At 41.1% G+C, this 16,798-nt stretch overlaps 1 protein-coding gene across 1 annotated transcript in view; it reads right to left on the bottom strand.

The window, feature by feature from the left end:
* The window catches only part of LOC122802355, a 941,782-nt gene that overhangs the window by 450,051 nt on the left and 474,933 nt on the right, over nucleotides 1–16,798 (bottom strand). The window lies entirely within an intron of this gene.

Here is a 16,798-nt window from a genome sequence, read left to right as displayed (position 1 = left end):
GGATAAGTGTAGATGACCATAAAGAAAGGCTGGGCTAAGGCCTCCAATTGATGGCAATGGTTAACAGCCCCCCTCCATATTTAAACAGACAGACTACAACAGGTCTGTGAGTTGTATGTCAGTTCTGAAGGGTAATAAGTCTGAAACTGTAATGTAGGTCAATAAAACCTAAGGTCTGTATACTACTGGTATGCCTCCAGTATGCACGAGAGGTCAGAATACAAAATGAAATTTTTAATTAACAACCTGTATTCAAACTGGAACCTTAGTTTGAGAGACAGCCTTACAGAACTATCTTCAAGTATATAAAGCTGAGTATATTTTCTGTGTTATTCTGTATTATAGAGCTAAATTGTCTGCTTGATATCTGTGTCTTACTGCTCTGCAAATATATAGAAAACAGTATATATATTTTTTTATAATTTGCACATTCCTTACATCTGTGTTGAAACTGTTTCCCCACCCCCCCCATTTCCTGCCTTGTCTTTCAGCTGATATAATTTAGCTAGTGCTGTGTCTCCTTTTAATTAACAACCTGTATTGAAACTGGAACCTTAGTTTGAGAGACAGCCTTACAGAACTATCTTCAAGTATATAGAGCTGAGTATATTTTCTGTGTTATTCTGTATTATAGAGCTAAATTGTCTGCTTGATATCTGTGTCTTACTGCTCTGCAAATATATAGAAAACAGTATATATATTTATTTATAATTTGCACATTTCTTACATCTGTGTTGAAACTGTTTCCCCACCCCCCTCATTTCCTGCCTTGTCTTTCAGCTGATATAATTTAGCTAGTGCTGTGTCTCCTTTTAATTAACAACCTGTATTCAAACTGGAACCTTTGTTTGAGAGACAGCCTTACAGAACTATCTTCAAGTATATAGAGCTGAGTATATTTTCTGTGTTATTCTGTATTATAGAGCTAAATTGTCTGCTTGATATCTGTGTCTTACTGCTCTGCAAATATATAGAAAACAGTATATATATTTTTTATAATTTGCACATTCCTTACATCTGTGTTGAAACTGTTTCCCCACCCCACTCATTTCCTGCCTTGTCTTTCAGCTGATATAATTTAGCTAGTGCTGTGTCTCCTTTTAATTAACAACCTGTATTCAAACTGGAACCTTAGTTTGAGAGACAGCCTTACAGAACTATCTTCAAGTATATAGAGCTGAGTATATTTTCTGTGTTATTCTGTATTATAGAGCTAAATTGTCTGCTTGATATCTGTGTCTTACTGCTCTGCAAATATATAGAAAACAGTATATATATTTTTTTATAATTTGCACATTCCTTACATCTGTGTTGAAACTGTTTCCCCACCCCTCTCATTTCCTGCTTTGTCTTTCAGCTGATATAATTTAGCTAGTGCTGTGTCTCCTTTTAATTAACAACCTGTATTCAAACTGGAACCTTAGTTTGAGAGATAGCCTTACAGAACTATCTTCAAGTATATAGAGCTGAGTATATTTTCTGTGTTATTCTGTATTATAGAGCTAAATTGTCTGCTTGATATCTGTGTCTTACTGCTCTGCAAATATATAGAAAACAGTATATATATTTTTTATAATTTGCACATTCCTTACATCTGTGTTGAAACTGTTTCCCCACCCCTCTCATTTCCTGCTTTGTCTTTCAGCTGATATAATTTAGCTAGTGCTGTGTCTCCTTTTAATTAACAACCTGTATTCAAACTGGAACCTTAGTTTGAGAGATAGCCTTACAGAACTATCTTCAAGTATATAGAGCTGAGTATATTTTCTGTGTTATTCTGTATTATAGAGCTAAATTGTCTGCTTGATATCTGTGTCTTACTGCTCTGCAAATATATAGAAAACAGTATATATATATTTTTTATAATTTGCACATTCCTTACATCTGTGTTGAAACTGTTTCCCCACCCCCCCCATTTCCTGCCTTGTCTTTCAGCTGATATAATTTAGCTAGTGCTGTGTCTCCTTTTAATTAACAACCTGTATTGAAACTGGAACCTTAGTTTGAGAGACAGCCTTACAGAACTATCTTCAAGTATATAGAGCTGAGTATATTTTCTGTGTTATTCTGTATTATAGAGCTAAATTGTCTGCTTGATATCTGTGTCTTACTGCTCTGCAAATATATAGAAAACAGTATATATATATTTTTATAATTTGCACATTCCTTACATCTGTGTTGAAACTGTTTCCCCACCCCCCTCATTTCCTGCCTTGTCTTTCAGCTGATATAATTTAGCTAGTGCTGTGTCTCCTTTTAATTAACAACCTGTATTCAAACTGGAACCTTTGTTTGAGAGTCAGCCTTACAGAACTATCTTCATGTATATAGAGCTGAGTATATTTTCTGTGTTATTCTGTATTATAGAGCTAAATTGTCTGCTTGATATCTGTGTCTTACTGCTCTGCAAATATATAGAAAACAGTATATATATTTTTTATAATTTGCACATTCCTTACATCTGTGTTGAAACTGTTCCCCCACCCCACTCATTTCCTGCCTTGTCTTTCAGCTGATATAATTTAGCTAGTGCTGTGTCTCCTTTTAATTAACAACCTGTATTCAAACTGGAACCTTAGTTTGAGAGACAGCCTTACAGAACTATCTTCAAGTATATAGAGCTGAGTATATTTTCTGTGTTATTCTGTATTATAGAGCTAAATTGTCTGCTTGATATCTGTGTCTTACTGCTCTGCAAATATATAGAAAACAGTATATATATATATTTTTATAATTTACACATTCCTTACATCTGTGTTGAAACTGCTCCCCCACCCTGCTCATTTCCTGCTTTGTCTTTCAGCTGATATAATTTAGCTAGTGCTGTGTCTCCTTTTAATTAACAACCTGTATTCAAACTGGAACCTTAGTTTGAGAGATAGCCTTACAGAACTATCTTCAAGTATATAGAGCTGAGTATATTTTCTGTGTTATTCTGTATTATAGAGCTAAATTGTCTGCTTGATATCTGTGTCTTACTGCTCTGCAAATATATAGAAAACAGTATATATATTTTTTATAATTTGCACATTCCTTACATCTGTGTTGAAACTGTCCCCCCCCCCCGTCATTTCCTGCCTTGTCTTTCAGCTGATATAATTTAGCTAGTGCTGTGTCTCCTTTTAATTAACAACCTGTATTCAAACTGGAACCTTAGTTTGAGAGACAGCCTTACAGAACTATCTTCAAGTAAATAGAGCTGAGTATATTTTCTGTGTTATTCTGTATTATAGAGCTAAATTGTCTGCTTGATATCTGTGTCTTACTGCTCTGCAAATATATAGAAAACAGTATATATATTTTTTTATAATTTGCACATTCCTTACATCTGTGTTGAAACTGTTTCCCCACCCCCCCTCATTTCCTGCCTTGTCTTTCAGCTGATATAATTTAGCTAGTGCTGTGTTTCCTTTTAATTAACAACCTGTATTGAAACTGGAACCTTAGTTTGAGAGACAGCCTTACAGAACTATCTTCAAGTATATAGAGCTGAGTATATTTTCTGTGTTATTCTGTATTATGGAGCTAAATTGTCTGCTTGATATCTGTGTCTTACTGCTCTGCAAATATATAGAAAACAGTATATATATTTTTTTATAATTTGCACATTCCTTACATCTGTGTTGAAACTGTTTCCCCACCCCCCCCCTCATTTCCTGCCTTGTCTTTCAGCTGATATAATTTAGCTAGTGCTGTGTCTCCTTTTAATTAACAACCTGTATTCAAACTGGAACCTTAGTTTGAGAGACAGCCTTACAGAACTATCTTCAAGTATATAGAGCTGCGTATATTTTCTGTGTTATTCTGTGTTATAGAGCTAAATTATCTGCTTGATATCTGTGTCTTACTGCTCTGCAAATATATAGAAAACAGTATATATATTTTTTTTATAATTTGCACATTCCTTACATCTGTGTTGAAACTGTTCCCCCCCCCTCCCTATTCTTAGTAGTAGTTTAAATTTGGTGGCTTTTGCAGTGCCCGCTCCACTGTAGATTTGATCTAAGACACTCCCCCAGGACATCTCTTTACCGCATTCTACCTAATAAACCCTTTCTGCACTTGCTTTTAGTCCTTTTTAATTTAATTACATTTTTTCAAACTGTGTGTGGACTAATATTGCTGCATATTCAAGTGTGCCAGCTTGCACTGCATGAGAATTGTATTTACTACTGCTTTTGCTACTTTTCTAAAAAAAAAAAAAAAAAAATTCTTCTGCTTTTACTGTACTTGTGTTTCTTCCTACTTTATTTTGCTTTTGCGTCATCTTAAAAGTTCTCAATTGTATTTATTACTGCTTGGTGTAACTCATTCTAAGCCTTTTAGTTTAAACACTTGGGCTTCAGACCAGTTGTTTTACATTGAGAGGGTTTGTGGTCTGCACTGTAGTGGCAGAACAGGTAGCTTACATCCTTCTAAGTTGGGAACTGCTGATTGAGGGCTCAGTGTCTGTTATTCTAAAAGTATATTAATTCTGGTTTAAGCACTTGGGCTTTCAGGCCAGTTATTTTACATTAAGAGGGTTCGTGGTCTGCACTCTTGTGGGAGGAGAGGCTGGACTCTGCCCTTCTGAGCTGGGAATTTCTGGTTGAAGGCTTATAGTGCATGCATATCTGAATTTCTTCTTACTGAAATTGGTACACCTTGTTTGCTGTAGCATAGACTAGATCCAGGCCTGCTGAATCTAGCTTTGTTTGTATAACTTGAGCACTAATCCTGGCATTATTTAAAGTATTCAGTTGTATTTATTACTGCTTGGTAGTAACTTGATTAAAGTGTAGCTATCATTCTAAGTCTTTTGGATTAAGCACTTGGGCTTCACACCAGTTGTTATACATTAGGAAGGTTTGTGGCATGCACTGTGGTGGCAGGACAAGTAGCTTTCATCCTTCTAAGTTGGGAACTGCTGATTGAGAGCTCAGTGTCTGTTATTCTTAAAGTGTATTAGCTCTGGTTTAAGCACTTGGGCTTCAGGCCAGTTATTTTACATTAGGAAGGTTCGTGGTCTGCACTCCTGTGGGAGGAGAGGCTGGACTCTGCCCTTCTGAGCTGGGAATTTCTGGTTAAAGGTTTATAGTGCCTGAATATTTGAACTGTATCTTACTGAAATTGGTACACCTTGTTTGCTGTAGCATAGACTAGATCCAGGCCTGCTGAATCTAGCTTTGTTTGTATGCTTGTTATTTCCCTGGAACGCTAATTCCACCTAAAACGTGGCTTCTCAGTGCCTCTGTGGATCCCTAGTGATATCTGCACTGCTTACTGTACTTATTTCCTTGCTTCGCTTGAAAGAAAGTTACTGTTTGTCATTTTTGCATTTAAATTACCTGTAACACATTGCACTTGTTACCTGGCACTTGCTCACTAAAGCAATTATAAGTCAGCACTAAAAATTAAAAGCACTACACCCTTGCTCCCCATTGGCCCTTGTTTTCAATTATAAAGAAATTCCCAATATTATTCTAGCATGTCCAAAGGTCAGTTGTCAATCTCCTCTCCGGTCCAGCTGGTGAATATGGGAATCTTGAGGCAATTTTACAACTGCCTCATGTACACAGACAACCCTCTCCTCCTCCCAACAAATTCCAACACATGTGAGAGATGCAACCATATAGCCAAACTGGAGGCTAAGCTCTCTCAACTCAGTACTGGCATAACCAGTCAGGAGGAGAAGGAAACCATACTCACTACAATTCCAGTCTCACATAGACCTACCACGACAGCAAACCAAACACATAATCACACATAAACATACTCGGAGGCTCTAAATAAAGATCTGCCTAAGCAGCAGAGACCTCCAAAGCAGACACCCAAGCAACCGCTACCCCAAAACAAAACACGTGCAACACATATCTCACAAAGCCAGTGTGCCAAACAGTCACAGCCCTTAAGGCTAAACAACACACCTGATACACTTGTAATAGGTGACTCTATCGTCAGGCACACTGACGTCCTGCTCACCAGGCTGAACAAGGAGAAGGTCACGGTGAGCAGCCTGCCTGGCGCTAGGATCCACCACATAACACAAGCACTCAGGTCACTCCAAGGCAAGTACAAATATGACTCAGTCATTGTCCATGCTGGTGTGAATGACCTGAGACGTACCTCCCTGGACTACATGAAAAGAGACATAGAGGAGCTCTCTGAGCATGTAGCCCAGGCTGGTATGACCCTGACCTTGAGTAGCATCTTACCCTCACCAAGAATGATGCCACAATATGAAGACAAAATGATCAATTTCAACAATTGGCTTAAGTATTGGTACCATTCAAATGGGATCCAATGCCTGTCAGCTTGGGATGATATGCACGACAAGCCACGATGCTTTGCTAAGGACGGCTTGCACCTGTCACCCCTAGGCTTTTGGATATTGGCAAAGGCTCTTGCTACCCCCAAAGTGCCTTTTTTAGGCAAGGCTCAAAAGACAAACCCACCTCCATAGGTATCACAAGGGATAAGAAACTAAGAGTAATGCTACTCAATGCCAGAAGTCTAAACCTCAAGATGCACACACTCGAAACTCTCCTTAGCATGGAGAACATCGATAACTGTGCAGTAACAGAAACCTGGTTCAGGACTCCCGAGAGCACCCCAGCACTACCAGGTTATACCTCATACCATGCTTTTCGGCCCCAAAACCTGGACCGAACCACAAAAGGAGGGGGAGTATCGATATTCATCAAAGATACCCACACCTCCAGGTTGGTGGCAAAGCACGAAGCATCAGAGACTATCCATGTGCAACTAACAGTGGGTAAAACTGCCTTCCAGTTTATAGCCCGCTACAGACCACCCACCCAAACCCAGGAACCCCACTCAGCCTTCCTGAGAACACTGGAAAATATGAAGGTCTCTCCGAACACCATTATATTGGGTGACTTCAACTACCCAAACATAGATTGGGAGCATTACTCTAGCTCCACCACCTTGCCCAAAGGTTCCTAGAATTCATAAACTCAAATGCTATAGAACAACTTGTTACCACTCCCACAAGAGGGGAAAACATACTGGACCTGATCATCACCAACATGGGGACTCTATGCTCCAGACCAGAAGTGTATCCCTCACTGGTAAGATCAGACCATAAACTGATCTCACTGGATATTCACATCCCGACCCCACCCCCAGCCCAGAAAACCACAGTGAAAAACTTCTCTAAAGCAAATTTCACACTCCTCAAAACCGAGGTAGAATCCTTCAAAGCCCCTGGGCCTGTGGAATATACGGCCCAGACCGCAGAATCCTTTATAAATGCATTCTATGAACACCTTCAGGAATGCATGGATCATGCAATCCCAAATAAAACCAAGACCCAATCCTCCAAAGGCAGACGACCTGTCTGGTGGACCCCAGCCATAAACAAACTATACAATAGAAGGAGGAAGCTACTACATGATAGAGCAAAATCCCAAAAAGGGAAGGCATCTCTGATCAGTATTAGCAAAAAACTAAGGGCACTCATAAAATCGTCAAAGGCCAGCTTCGAGAGAAAAATTGCACAGGACACTAAGGATAATCACAAGGCTTTCATTAGTTATGCTAGGAACCTGGGTGGGAATTCCCAGATATGCTCAGAATTAGTCCAAAATGACAAAAAATACACCGAACCCACAGACATTGCCAACATCCTAGCTGACAGGTTCAGCGCAAACTTCTCCCCCCCCCCCCACCAAAAGGGCAAATATCTATCTCAGCAGAGTGCTGCCCCCCTGAAATCTCAGATGCTCAGGTGGGAGCTGCCCTCTCCAAAGCAAAAAACACAGCATCAATGGGACCAGACGGTGTCCCAGGCTGCGTCCTACATGAACTCCAAGAAGAGCTAAACCCAAACATAAAACTACTTTTCAATCTCAGCCTTACTACAGGATATGTACCCAAAGAGTGGCATACAGCAACAGTGGTCCCTCTCCACAAAGGTGGTGCCTCAACGGACCCTGGAAACTATTGCCCCATAAGCCTGACTAGCTTGGTCTGCAAAGCTATGGAAAGTATCATCATGGACCTCATAAATAAAGATATTGGGGACCTACAGACACTGGATCCTACCCAGTTTGGCTTTGTTAAGGGCAGATCCTGCCTCTTAAACCTGGTTGACTTCTTTGAAACAGTCACCAAGGCCATTGACGAAGGGAAGGTGGTCCACACAGCCTATCTGGACCTCGCAAAGCCTTGATGCAATATCCCACTCGGGCATTATAGATAAGCTCACCAGCTTAAATATAAACCCCTATGTCACTAGATGGGTTGCAAACTGGCTCAAGGACAGAACCCACATGGTTAGAATTGCTGGAGCCATGTCAGACTCCAAACCAGTTACAAGTGGCGTCCCACAAGGCTCAGTCCTGGGACCTCTCTTGTTTGGTATATATTTCTCGGAGGTACAGGCCAACATGGAAGGACTGTGGCTGACCAAGTTCGCAGATGACTGCAAACTGGGCGCCATAATTGACTCTCCAGCCGACACAAGCATCCTCCAAAACGGCCTCATAGAAACAGACAACTGGTGCCAGAGCCATGGACTCAAGCTAAACACCAAAAAGTGTATAGTCATCCCCTTTGGCAAAAACAAAGTGCCCACAAATGACCACATAGGTGGTAATCCATTAAGTACAGAAGAAATAATTAGGGACCTGGGGACCCAAGTTGATAGCAATCTCTCATTTGACAACCACGTGACCAAAGTGGTTAGAAAAACATTTTATATAGCCCACCTAATCATGAAGGGATTCACTTCTAGATTAGGGGAGGTCATCATGCCTCTTTACTCATCCCTCATCAGGCCCATAATCGAGTACAATGCCCCTTTTGGGATGTACCTTACCAAACACCTGCAGCAACTGGAAAGACCCCAAAAGTACCTCACCAAGAGGATCAAAGGGCTCAAACAGATGCCATATGCTGCCCGGTTAAAGAAACGCCAGCTCTATTCAGTGGCATACCGCCTGCTCAGAGATGACCTGTGCCTGACGTATAAGGCCATGTCCAACCAGGAATTAAGGGACATGCTGCACCTCAAAAAATCCAAATCCCATCGAGCTACACGCTTGAGAGACTTGAACCTCAGCACTGAAATAAATAGGACATGCTGGATGGACAGATTCATAACCCAGAGGCTCCCTTCACTATGGAATAAAATCCCAGTCCAGGTTAGGCAGAGTCCCTCATTGATTCTCTTCAAGAGGAGTCTTGATGAGTGGATGGGAGATCATAGATTTACCCCGGGTATCACTTCTGTGTCACTGTTAGACAGAGGCACAGTATACTAACCTCGAAAAAGGGCATAGCAAAATTAATTTAAAATGGGTGGTGAAAGCCAAACATACTCTGTCTAGGCTTATAAATGCACTACGGCAGATAGCCTAGTATGAACCTATGAACCTATGAACCTATGAAATGGAAGCTAACAGAGTACCTGAAATACCAGTACAGTCATAGCAAATGTTTAAAGTCGTCAGGTGTGCCCCCCCCAATCCCATGTAGAAATGCAGTAACATTTAAGTGTGAGGTGTAATAGTGGAACACAGATTACCCAAGCTGGCCCAATTTATAGGATAGATTGTTGCATGTGTACAATATGCAGGGGTCCATGTGTTAGGTTGTCGTGTGTTCAATATTGTGTGGAAGTGGTCAGCTTATAGGCATGAAGGTCTGTGTGTTGTTGGTCTATGGGCATTACTGTGGATGACAGGGCCATGTTCTGACAACTGCAGTGCCAACCACAATGCTTCTCAGCAATACCCATGTCAGCAGTCGTCCATACTCACTATCCAGATGTCAATATCTGTCACTGTCTGAAAGATAGACATGCCATGAATGTGGGCAACCACAATGTTTCTCAGCAATACCCATGTTAGCAGTCATCCATACTCACTGTCCAGATGTCAATATCTGTCACTGTCTGAAAGATGGACATGCCATGAATGTGGGCCCTTGCATACACACAGTACACAGGTGGAAGTACCCTAGACAGAGTGCATAAAATTTAACTGTCAGCTGCACACAACTTTGGAATTGTACATACATTAATTGTCTTTGTAGTATGGAATACTGATGTAGTCTGGACAATCTTTGGCAGACCACAAAAGGCACAGCTATGAAGTAATGAGAGACTGCCTATGTCCCTGCACAAGGCAGCATAAGGGACTGCCCCAGGTATATCTGTGAGTCAGGTGCAAGTAGCTTCCATATCACACATGCACTCAGCTCACCCACCATCAACGACAGGTTTATCATAGGTCATATCCTCGCTGTTGGGAATGAGTACAGTACGACCTCACTTCTGTATGAGAGTACCCACAGAATGCAGCATGCTGAAGAGGTTCTTATACAGGTATGTCCCTAGCTGTAAGCAGCACCCTGCATGCAGCCAGACCAATGGGTCAATATGTACAGGAACTATTGCCATTAACATCTCAAACACTTACCCTGTAACCCCAGGGGAATCCACTGGCTTGCAACCTGGAAATGTAGGAGGGGCAGAATGCACTGGCCTGCTACAGATGGCCTGCATTACTACCAAATGGCCTACAGTCCTCTGGCCAAGGCCTGTGCCTCACCTGTAGTGCCAGTGTATGGTATCTCATGGGATCTCAAATAAACTAACAGTCGACAGAACACAAATGCAAGGCCATATTGACAAATCCCAGTAGCATGCCCCCCCCCCCCCATGTCCTAGTGCATGAACTGGAGGCCAATCCATAAATACTGCTGGAATGAAGGGCCAGCTATAGCGATAATTCTCAGATATCTCTTGCATAATGTTAGCATGAGGATAGAATAATAGATTGGGGGGGTGAAGGTGCATGGACATCATGGAGTGTGTGAAGTCTGAATCTCAGATGTGTGTGCATATTACCCCTGCCTGCAAATCCAGTAATGGGTAGCTACAAACCTGCTCATAAACCACAATGTGAAGGGGACCTGACCAGTTATATAAGCCCTGCCTCTGGGTGACCTGGGTGAATCTCTACAGCTGAGAGGTATGGCCACAGCAGGATATGGCCATTCTGTTAAGTTGATATATGTACAAGGGGATCCTCAGCCACCATACTACCAAGGTGCTGGACCATTTAGACAGACCCATCAGTAAGCGTCTGTAGCTACCCCTCCAGAATGGCAGGAGTGTGCAAGAATGTGTAGGCTGCAGACCACAATACTGGACTCAGCTTCATTCATCTTGTATTTCCCAGTAAATAATTGTGAGCAAATAATTATATCTGTCAGTAGTCGATGACATAATACAGCACAGTGTAAAACAGTACATATGTCTGAATATCTCTGCTAACACCAACCATGTAGCACAAGCAGTTCAGAGAGCAAGAGTTACAGTATCCCCCTATCTGTCACCCATTGTGACTCCATATTGTCAACCTATCTACAGATAATCTGCAGAAACATGTTGCTATCTATAGGTTGAGAACACCAAACCCTGGACTGGAGTACAACCCTACCTGGAATGGATTAACACACTCAATACAGAAGGTCATATTGGGCATGCTCCTACACTTACAGAAAGGAAGCCCATGTCTGACAACACAGTGGGCTATACATATCTGTCATTTGCAGATGTCTGTGCACACACATCAAATTGTACACCAGTTATGCTTCACACACATTTGATAGGAATACTCACACATATCCAAGGCCTATGCACTATAATATGTCAAACATACACATACACAGATATGGGGAAGAGAGAGTCAGGCTGTGACAGATGCAATTCCATTATAAGGCCTGTCCCACCCACTACACATCCAATTGGCCGATACTGCATGATCTGCAGATGTCAATCACTGTAGACATTCCTTTTGGTAGCGCTCAGCCCTACAGTGTCTGTGGTGCTTGTGATAACTGTGTAACACAATAATAAAAAGCAATATTCATGTAGCATGTGTATACTCAGTCCTGTCAAATGTAAAGTTGTGTGTGACTGAGTGTGTATGTGTATGTTTCCAGAGGAATGACTGATGGCCCATTCACACACATTGCCCTTCCCATTGCCCATGTTACCACTCCTGCTGGTGTCAGTCACCTCGAAATAACCCTTTGGCCAAATCTGAATTGTATAAGCTCTGTGGTGCTTGCAATAATTCTGTAATACCATAGTGTAGCAAACTAGTTAGGTAGGAGTTTTAATCCTAGTCCTGGCAACTGTGAAAATGTGTGTGACTCTTTGTTGACACCTGCTTTTGTGGTCATTCACACTTCCCTCACCCCTCCTTTGAGCACTGCAGCTAATGACGCTCGCCTTCAAAGATGCCCTTGGACAACTCTCCAACATATAACTGCTGTGGCATTTGCGATAAATGTGTAATACCATAGTGTAGCAAACTAGTTAGGTAGGAGTTCTAATCCTGATCTTGGCAAATGTGAAAATGTGTGTGTGTTGTGTGTGTAAGTGTGTGAGTCTTTGTTAACACCTGCTTTTGTGGTCATTCACACTTACTGCCCTTCCCTCACCCCTCCTTTGAGCACTGCAGCTAATGTCACTCACCTTCAAAGATGCCTTTGGACATCTTTCCAACATATAACTGCCATGGTATTTGTGATAACTACCTAATACCATACTGTAACAAATTGGTTAGGTAGGAGTTCTAATCCTGGTCCTGGCAACTGTGAAAATGTGTGTGTTTGTGTGTGAGTCTTTGTTGAGTCATGCTTTTGTGGTCATTCACACTTACTGCCCTTCCCTCACCCCTTCTTTCAGCACTGCAGCTGGTGTCACTCACCTTCAAAGATACCTTTGGACAGCTCTCCAACATACAACTGCCTTGGTGTGTGCGATAATTGCATAATACCATAGTGTAGCAAACTAGTTAGGTAGAAGTTCTAATCCTGGTCCTGGCAACTGTGAAAATGTGTGAGTCTTTGTTGACACCTGCTTTTGTGGTCATTCACACTTACTCCCCTTCCCTCAACCCTCCTTTGAGCACTGCAGCTGATGTCATTCACCTTCAAAGATGCCTTTGGACAGTTATCCAACATATAACTGACGTGGCACTTTCAATAACATTGTAATACCATAGTGTAGCAAACTAGTTAGGTAAGAGTTCTAATCCTGGTCCTAGCAACTGTAAAAATGTGTGTGTTTGTGTGTGAGTCTTTGTTGATACCTGATTTTGTGGTCATTCACACTTACTGACCTACCCTCATCCTTCCTTTGAGCACTACAGCTGATATCACTCACCTTCAAAGATGCCTTTGGACAGCTCTCCAGCATATAACTACCATGGCACTTGCGATAACTGCATAATACCATAGTGTAGCAAACTAGTTAGGTAGGAATTCTAATCCTGGTCCAGGCAACTTTAATATTGTGTGTGAGTCTTTGTTGACACCTGCTTTTGTGGTCATTCACACTTACTGCACTTCCCCCACCCCCTCATTTAGCACTGCAGCTGATGTCACTCACCTTCAAAGACACCTTTGGACAGCTTTCCAACATATAACTGCCATGGTGCTTGCAATAAGTGCATAACACTATAGTACCAATACATAGCTAGATAGGGGTTTGAAACTCTGTACTAACAAGTGTGTGCCATTAGTATCCTGTGTGGGTGTTGGTGTGATTGTGTGAATAACAGGATTCATTGCAGGGTGAGTTTTGATACATTTTCATATTGAGGAACCATATGTCCCAATGTCACATTACAAGGCCAACAGTTGTCAAACACAGTAGATGTTGTTGTTGACAACACACAGCCATACATTTATATATAGGCAACCATTATAATACCCATAGACTTCTCTCTACCCACAGATCATACACAAACACCATTGGCTCTTTCTCTCTTCCTGTCTTTCTTTCCCTCTGTCTCTCTCTCTCACCCCCTCTCTGGTAGATGTGGAAAAATGCATCTATTTTGCATAGGCAGGGGCTTGACTTTGGTAGGTAATGCTCATGACCAGCTGATGGCCTGTGCACAAATTGGAGTCCTCCACTTGCTAATTGCATGTGGAACACATGGGGTATCATTCCTATAGACAATTGCATGGAAACACATCCCTGTAAGTAAGCAGTGCAAGTGGGTGTTGGCCCTTCTCCCTCACTGTGAGCAGGACTTCATGTGGGTTTGTGACAAACAGCATCACAGAGGATAGTTGGAAATACTTGTTACAACAAACATTGTGGAGACAGGCCAAAAAACTGGAGGGTGATGTTCCAGACATGGGGACAGAATGTAAGTGTTACTGTTCTACATTTGAAATAATGTTGGTTTAACAGGGTTTGTGTAGATATGGCTGTTCTGCATGGAGTGTTATGTGGTTGAGAAAACTCTCACCTGTAGGGCTATCTGCAGACTGGCCAGAGTTTGGAGCCTGAGATTTGGTGTGTTACTCACACATTTTCTGTCTTCATAAATGCAGTAGCATGTATTGTACTCAGGAAATGGTAACATCCATGTGTGTTACTGACTTCATATTCCCCAGAAGAGATATGTCACAACAAACCCTGTTACACCAGCAATGTTCTCAGTTTATAACTGCACTATGTCAATATTGGCCATGTGTTTGTGCCTCTGTTCCCCAAGTCTGTCACCCTTTGTTCATATGACATGCAGTAAGAGGTGGATATGCACAGTTATACCATTATTTAATGACACAATTCCTGATATCAAGCCAGTGATATACCAGACTGCCTGACATGTAATGTAAATGAGGCCTAATAGTTGTGGACAAAACTTGGATATTCTGTGGTAGTCTGTACAGTAGTGAGGTCTGTGTATGTATGGTGATTGTTGACAGAGTGTCTGTATTATGTAGCAGTGTACTGTGGTCATATTTGGCATGTGTACAGACTGGGGTAGATGTCAGTGTTCTTGATCCTGCTCTATCTGACAGTGCATGCTGCTCCAGTTTCTGATACCCTATCAGTCTATATGTTTGTAGTGCCAGACTGAGACATGTCCCATACCACAGTCAGGCATCAGACACTGTGAGTTGAGCCAGTATATGTAGGGTTAGTGTATGAGTGGCAAACATGATGATGACTTTTGTTCACACAGGCCATCTTCTGTATTATTACTTAGGCTTACCATTATGTGACTGTGACTGTGCTGAGATCGGTTGTGGGTATACATTTTCACACTGGTGCCTTTTACCCCATGCTGTTACATGCCTGTAGTGCCTGCTATATTTGCAATTGCATGTGTATTCCCCCATAGGTAAATCAGGTTAGTGTTGTGGCAGTCTGCCTGTAGTGTAGACAGTGCTTGGTGACATGCCTAGCAGCGCAGTGTATTTACCCTAATGTGATGTTATGTCCAGATATTTGTCAGCTGTACTGGTGCCTGGCCACCATATGTGTTGTGTATTTCTGACAAAGCAGTGGCCTGGTGTGAAGATGTATGTCACTAACTAGTGTGAAGTATGTGGGTTGGGATCTTTGCTCCTCCAGTTAATATGTGTTAGGACAGACAGGAGGGTGTGAATGCATCAACTATGTGAGCTTATCTAGTCCAGTATTTGTGATATATCTCCATTTCATGGCTCTAAACATCCCCTTTGTCAGACGTGTTCCACATTTCTTGCACTAAGGCATTCTGTGTATACCTCCTGACCTACCAGATTGTCTCAGATTGTCCATGTTTATTGCTCATATTGCTTCTGTATTCCATAGGATCATTACTGTGATTTGTGTGGTACTTCACTATGATGATTTTATGATGTCTGTCAGTAATTGATGGTGTACATGTCAGTTTCAGAAGAGCCTTCCTTCACAACATGTACGTTGACACAACCCCTGTCACTGTAGCAACATTCTACATTTATAACTGCAATACGTACATTATGTTCCATTGCACTAAGAGGTTGAGAGTTATGGTGCTGAAGTATTACTCCACAACATGTCATTGGCCTATGATATATATATATATACATATATATATATATATATATATATATATATATATATATATATATATATATATATATATGGTTTCACTTCATATTACCTAAATTATGAAATATCGAATTTCACACTGACACTTCATAATCACGAAACTAAAAATCGAACATACACAATACAGCACATAACACACAAATCATAACACCCACACTACAAAACAATTAAATACAACAAAACACCACACAGACACACACCTGCACTACACAAATCCAGGAGGGCAAGCCCCCTCCACCCCCCACATCCCCCTACTTATATATACTTACTCCAAGATCTCACAAACAGTAAAGAAAAAAATAATCACACACAGCCAACACACACACAATCATACCTCCAGCACTCTACCTAACCCACTCATACAAGTTAGAAAAACACTCACGCACACTCACTCACCTTAAACTGCAGACACTATCCCAGCAAAACACTTCCGCAACATAACTTACATGCATACGTGCGTATTCGACATAGCCCTATTCGCGCTTATGCACTTTCGTTATTTTGAAGTTTCGACTTCATGGACACGAATTTCTGAAATTCGATATTTCAGCAATTTGTGTTTTTGAAGTGAAACCACACACACACACACACACACACACACACATATATGTGTGTGTGTGTGTGTGTGTGTGTGTGTGTGTGTGTGTATATCAGTCATGTTCTTCTATGGTGGGATACATCTGAGAAGGTATACACAACACTCCCATTTACACATAAAAGGATATATATATATATATATATATATATATATATATATATAGATAGATAGATAGATATGTGTGTATGAATATGTATACACACACACACACACATATATATATATATATATATATATATATATATATATATATATATATATATATATATATATATATATATATATATCCTTTTATGTGT

Source organism: Protopterus annectens, chromosome 5.part0 (assembly GCF_019279795.1).
Source record: "Protopterus annectens isolate FY-2018-M chromosome 5.part0, PAN1.0, whole genome shotgun sequence".
Lineage (NCBI taxonomy): Eukaryota > Metazoa > Chordata > Ceratodontiformes > Protopteridae > Protopterus > Protopterus annectens.
This window is presented reverse-complemented; position numbering and strand designations above follow the sequence as displayed.